This window comes from Lactuca sativa, chromosome 2, assembly GCF_002870075.4.
Source record: "Lactuca sativa cultivar Salinas chromosome 2, Lsat_Salinas_v11, whole genome shotgun sequence".
In the NCBI taxonomy this organism is placed as follows: domain Eukaryota; kingdom Viridiplantae; phylum Streptophyta; class Magnoliopsida; order Asterales; family Asteraceae; genus Lactuca; species Lactuca sativa.
In genome coordinates, this window is record NC_056624.2 from 44,002,107 (window position 1) to 44,008,444 (window position 6,338).

The window sequence follows — 6,338 nt, forward strand, 5'->3', positions numbered from 1 at the left end:
ACGATCGTTCCTATTTTTTTTTTTTTTTACCAATTGTTACATTCTCCCCCCGTTAAAAGAATTTCGCCACGAAATTCAACTTGTAGACGGGATATCACTAAGCAATTGGGGGTGTTTTATTTATTTATTTATTTTATTTTTTTTTTTTTGATTCGCGCGTTCCCTAGTGAATTCAGGTCCTCGCTTGGCGTTCCAACGGGCCTTCACTATGGGTATGCGGCTTTGTTTCGTCCTTTTGACCTCTTGATCCATGATTTCCACCGGTTCTTCGATGAAGTTTAGACTCCCGTTGATTTCAATTTCATCCAGTGGAATAACAAGAGTCTCATCAGACAAGATCTTCTTCCGATCCTGGGATGCCTTCAATCATTCACGGGTTTGAACAATCTTCTCTGTAGTTTCTCGTATGTTCTGGGGGCTGGTGAAAGTGTTGTTAGGAACTTGCCTATTAGCTATTTTTGTGTCACCTACCTCATCCCATCAAAGAGGTGATCTACACTTGCTTCTGCAGAGAGCTTCGAATGACGTGACCTTGATGTTAATGTAATAGTTGATGTTGTATAAGGATTCGATGAATGGTTCTTCCTCTTTGTCTTTCAGTTTGAGGGTGATAAAAAGGACTTCTTTAACGACTATTAAAAACACGAGGCGAATCGCCTGTCCCTTATCCAAAATGATAGACACTGGTATACTATGCAGTCTTGCAATTTTCTTTGTATATGCTCCTATTAGCTTTTCTATTTTTCTTTGTATCCTTGGTCGGTAAAAAGTGTGTGGGTTTGGTTGATTTGTCCGCGATCGCTCAAGTGGTAGCATGTCCATCCACTGTCCTGGGTAACTTGTCATGGAGTTCATGGTATGACTCATAACTGATTCACCTATCATCTCTTTGTGTTTATAAGTCGTATATAATTAAGATTGAAAAGACAATCGAATCGGTGATTCTATTCTAAGCCCACATCCAAACAAGGAAAAGGATTTAAAGCGGAATTACCAACCCTAAGTCCGTAGAATCTTAATTATATAGGGCTCCAATATATACACTTAGTAATCATAGATTCACTAGTATGGGTCCATAGTCTCTACTTGAGTGGGGTGATTAACTTGGGTGAGATGGCATTTACCCCAACCCTTTTCCGCAATTACTACACTTAGGTTGATTTTTGAACTCGGGTTACCGTATGGATGGTATTCCCAGGAGATCTTCTCGGAATATATCGAGAAGGTTACGGGATTTTTCAACATCCATGATGTCTTTCTCTTCTTGTTTCTTATCCACAGCACAGGCTAGGACGGCGTGGTGCCTCCTGTGTAGGTACTTCTGAGTCTTGTTGCAAAAGGTGAGTCGGGGGATTGTGTCCGGTTTGTCGTTATAGACAACGAGGGTTCTATTACTGGATGGGTTTAGGCGAATGGACTTTTCGTAATATATGATATCAGTATGGTGAGGAAACTAACTAATACGTTGTTAAAATGAAAATGTCGTAAATTTTTATTGTGACCGGTTTTAGGATGATTTGAATGAATTGGTTGATTTAGTGTTAGAGTGCACCCTATGTACACGTCTCTAGTGCTTTTGATTATTCCAATTCTACTGTAAATATTTCGTTTAAGTTTTTGAGGTTTTTGGTTGAGAAATTGATTAAATCTACGACTCACAATACTCCTCTCCGCGTTGCTATTATATAGTATCCATGCATATGTGCTATCGGGAATGAACGTACCGGAATCTCAGCGGGGTCTATTACTGCTTTCCCACGCTCTGTTGCTAAAACACTTCCGATGCTCTTGACATCTTTGTTTTTAGTCTCCGGGAACTCCTTTATGAAATGCCCTACTTCTCCACATCTGTAGCAAGTCCGACTCATCCCAGCTTTTGTGTTCTGGTTGGTCTGTTGAGCCGGCACCCTACAGAACTTTGTGGTATGCCCCTTTTTCATTATAGTTCTTGCAATGCATTTCCCTGCACTTTCCTTTGTGATGAAAGCTACACTTGGTGCATTTTGGCAGGTTTCCAACATATGGTCTTGTTGGCACTGAGGTAGTAGGGATGGTGGTGGTATGGAATGGCACTGTTTGTTGTACAAGTTGAGGTATCGTGGATTGGTGAATAATAAAATCCAACCACTGAAAGAGACTTGGAAATGTCTCCGTATCTAACTTGCTATGGTCCAATGACTTAACTAAAGCAGGTTTCAGATAGACTCCAATGAGAGTATGATAAGAGTACTTGAATGATGGAAATGACACAAAAGTTAGCCGGCGGTCAATATCTTGGATATTTACGGCGTAAAGGTTCAGGAAAATGGCCTTGTAAAGGTCTTACATCATATACACAGGAGATAGTTCCTGACAGTATAAAGACCTAACTAAAGTACTTACGGTACAAGATAATTTCATAGAAAATGCCACATCAGGCATAGACAGAAGAATACGATTCCTCTTTTTGTAAGGGAAATAAAGTAAAGCGTCTACTACTGGTGACGGTAATTCCTTTGGTGAATTCTTAGTTCAACCAATTGACGTTCCATGTCAAGTAGGTGTCTCTATTACACCCTCTGGCGTACTTGGAGCTCTATGACTTTGGCTCGGGTTTTCAGCTAGTGTTTGCAGCAGGTTCTCATGGTTTCTTTATGATCTCTTGTGAGCATCTTCTAGATGAGTGGTGTGGAGGGTATTCATTCTTGCAACGGTGACAACTTCGGCAATCTGATGTTGGGCTGTCCTGCCTTGAATCTCATTTTGGGCCACTCTGCGGACCATGATTGGCAAGATTCTACCTGCTGAGCCCCCATTGCTCAGGTCGTAAAAGTTTCGGTCGCCAATAAATGGCATGGGCTGATCTTGTTCTTGGCTTCATGTTTCCAAGCATTCCACCGAATCAGGTGTCGGGCCATGAAGAGCTGGACGAGGGTTAGGAATTGGAATGGGAGTTGCTCGAGGTAGGTTCTCAACCTCTAGTTCGGGATTAGCATCGGCTGAAAGGTTTTCATCATGATGATCATCCAAAGGGATAGGATGATCATTCTCTGGTTCTTCTCCAAACTAACCAGCTATGACTTCATTCGGAAGATACTGGTTGTCAAGGGGATGGAGCCCAACTATGATTTCTATGCGAGAATTTAGGGTAAGTGGATAATTATTAGACGAACTATCTAGATAATTATTTAGAAAACCCTCATTAGTTACATCACTATTTGTGAAGTGCATACCAGCTATGTGTAATCTAAACAGGATAGACCTTCGAATAAGTGACCTTATTTCCAAATTCACACAGAATAGGGGTAAGGCAAAATTATCGCTGATTCTAAGTCTATAACATCCTAATTACATGTAGCCTTAGTGTATCCACTTAGCAACTATCAACTTAGTAATGAGGATCCCGTTTTAATTCTCAAGTATAAAGTACTTATAGTAACACCAAATACTCCTATAGTATTTTAATTTTAATGTTATGTTCTATTGTTCTCATTGTGGTAGGGTTGGTAAGATTTTAGCATTGTTGCGACTACACATTTAAACTTAGGCACATGCTAGTCAACCCTCGGATAATATAGGCGATCAGGCTATATCTTCCCAGTTTTGACCATATGTCTCTAAGCCCACTTGTGTTGCCCAACAATCGTAATTCTTTTGTACTGTCCTAGTGACACTGATTTTAGTATGAATGCAGCACGTATACTTACTTAAATATTTTATTATTTAAAGTATAAACTCTAAATCAGAGTATTTTTAATCCCATTGTATTTATAGTTAGTATATCTTTTATGGGTTGATATACTCAATTCACTATAAACAATGCTCTGATACCAATCTGTCACACCCCAAAACCACGAACGGCGGAAACGTTCTGGGGCGGAGGACGTCATATTCAGTATCATAACAGTTCATAGAAAGGAAAGTACACACCACCATATATATTAAAGTTTCCAAAATGTTTACATAATCGTATTCGTTACTTGTTCAAAAGATAAATACAAAAACATCCTTCAAAAGAAGTAATTAACGTCAGCACGTTAATCCCCAAAAGTTGATTTCCAAATCTGCTTAGCGGTTCCCTGAGAATACAAGTTATTTCAAAGAAAAAGTGTCAACAGGTAAGTTGGTGAGTTCATAAGTAGTGTTTTGAGAAAATGTACGCCATTCGAAAGTTCGTGTATGTTTTCCAGAAAACGCACTGTTTCAAATGTAAGGAGTTATGATTTGTTGTGTTTTCCAAGAAAAACCCTTATTTTCTTATAAAAGTATGAAATGCATATGAATGTTCGTGTTATAAGTTGCAACTAATTGTACCGAGAAAATCCCTTATTTTCCTATTAGTTGTTTGGTTTGTATACAGGAAAAACCCTTATTTTCCTGACATAACTGGCAGTCTCTAAGACCGAAAATCGCAAGCAATCGACGTGCTCGAAAGGTGTGGCATAGTTTTATATAATAAAGCTATACGAAGATCGCATTTGTTAGATGAAGAATAGTTTTAATAGCTACTCTTTCATAAAAGCATAATACCATAATAATTGTATATCCGATGAGTTTTATAACCATACTAAACATAATATGCCTGTAGCGACGTTCTTCAGGCGTCGTAGCGTTATGACAACTGTCACCCCAAAAGACGGACTGTAGCTAACAGTCAGGGCGCGGGATCATGACTTCCCGTATAGATCTATACACATTTGACACGTTCTCCGAACGGGAGACTCTGGTTATAGACAGGACTTGTAGCGATACCTTTTATCAAAAAGGCAGTGTTTGAAGATGTACACGTCTCATGGATTCTCAACTAAGTCTGTATTAAAGTAGTAGTTTTGTATGCAAAGTTTATCCTTTTTCACAATGTTTGACAAAGCATAAATCATAAGTTTTTAGAATGTATAAAACGGTTTAGCAACGAAGAATACTTTGGAATTTCTAAATATTTTGTATAAATCTAGTGCATGCGAAGTATGACAAGAGTTTTCACATAGTAGTAATAAATCACAAGTGATTCATTTAATAAAAACGAGTAAAGTTAAATTTTTGATGTAGAAGACAAGTTTGTAAACAAAACATATATATGTATATGGTTATATATATGTATAAGTTTTAAAGGATGATTTGGCATGTTTCGTAATTGTTGTTCATATTCTTACGTTTTTATTAGAAACTTTGCATGAAATAATCCTTAAGTTTGATACTAAAGACCTTTTTGTACTTATTACTTTTGTAAAAATGGTCATTAAACATATTTAAATGATTGTGTTTTAACTTCCTTAATGTATAAACATTACTCAAAAATGTTAGAAGGTGTTAATAAATCTATAAACCACTTTTGACAGTTTTACCCTTTACTGTCCCTGTTTTTAGAAAACTCATAGAAAAATCATCGTAAGTCAAAAACTGAATCCGTCACCTCTGAGAGTTTATAAAATAAGTCTACTTTGCTCCTAATTTTTATTATGGTTTTTAGTGGTCTCAAACTAGTGTGAAAATGAACATCTTCACAGACTGGTCCGAAATCACTTCTGAAATGACAGGCAGTTTTATAAAAATCGCCATAAATTGTAGAAAAATCGTATGAACGTGTGCGAGTAGTCATTAGAAAGGTATAAACTTGAACTATTTGCATATTGTACAGTTTTGAAAGATATTAAGTTTAAGATGGTCAAAACAGTCCGTGAACAGGACTCAACTTTTCTGTAGAAAGCTGTCATTTAAATTTGAGTTATGTTTAGTGTTCTAACTTGTATTCCCCCCCTTAAAACTTGAATAAAACATGAAAATGTAGGGGTATGAACTCACCTTATGTGAATACTTGAAGAATGGAAAGTTGAAGATGAACTTTTGGTTGTTGGTTTGATGCTCCAAAACAGCCACTCTTTTGGCTATGTTGCTGTCACGAAAATTTCACAGCAAAAGTGCAAGAAAAAGGGTAGTTTACTCACTGTTTTGAATCAATAATTTTGAGTATCAAAACAAGTAACTTCCAGGGGTATTTGGTGGTAAAAATATCAAGCAAAAGGAAGGTGTAGATGGGTGAAATGGTGGCTGAAACACAAAAGGGACAGCAACCCTTTAGTTCATGGTTTTGATGGCTTTGGAAGGAAGTTCTTGTGCTTGAAAATGAGATGAAGGTTGAGAGTAATTACTTGGAGTATTGGCTGGTCAAATGAGGGTAAAATGAAGAGGAAATTTCGTGGTTATGAAGGAGGAAATGGTGGAAGAGGATAAGGGGACAAAACCTAGACTAGCTTGTGATGGGATGTGAGTTTAAGTGATGTGATCTTGTCTAGCCACTTGCTTGGGTGGTTGCTTAGAGATAGAGTTAGTTAACTAACTAACTACTAGATATTTAGTTA

General features: G+C 37.5%; 1 long non-coding RNA gene across 1 annotated transcript; it reads right to left on the reverse strand.

Moving 5' to 3' along the window:
• Window positions 1-3,892: 3,892 nt before the first annotated feature.
• On the reverse strand, window positions 3,893-5,884 carry LOC128132017 (uncharacterized). Its single transcript, XR_008229945.1, has 2 exons — window positions 5,782-5,884; window positions 3,893-4,058 (listed from the first exon to the last, which is right to left on the reverse strand). It is a non-coding gene; the product is annotated as an uncharacterized LOC128132017 (long non-coding RNA).
• Between the last annotated feature and the right edge of the window lie 454 nt (window positions 5,885-6,338).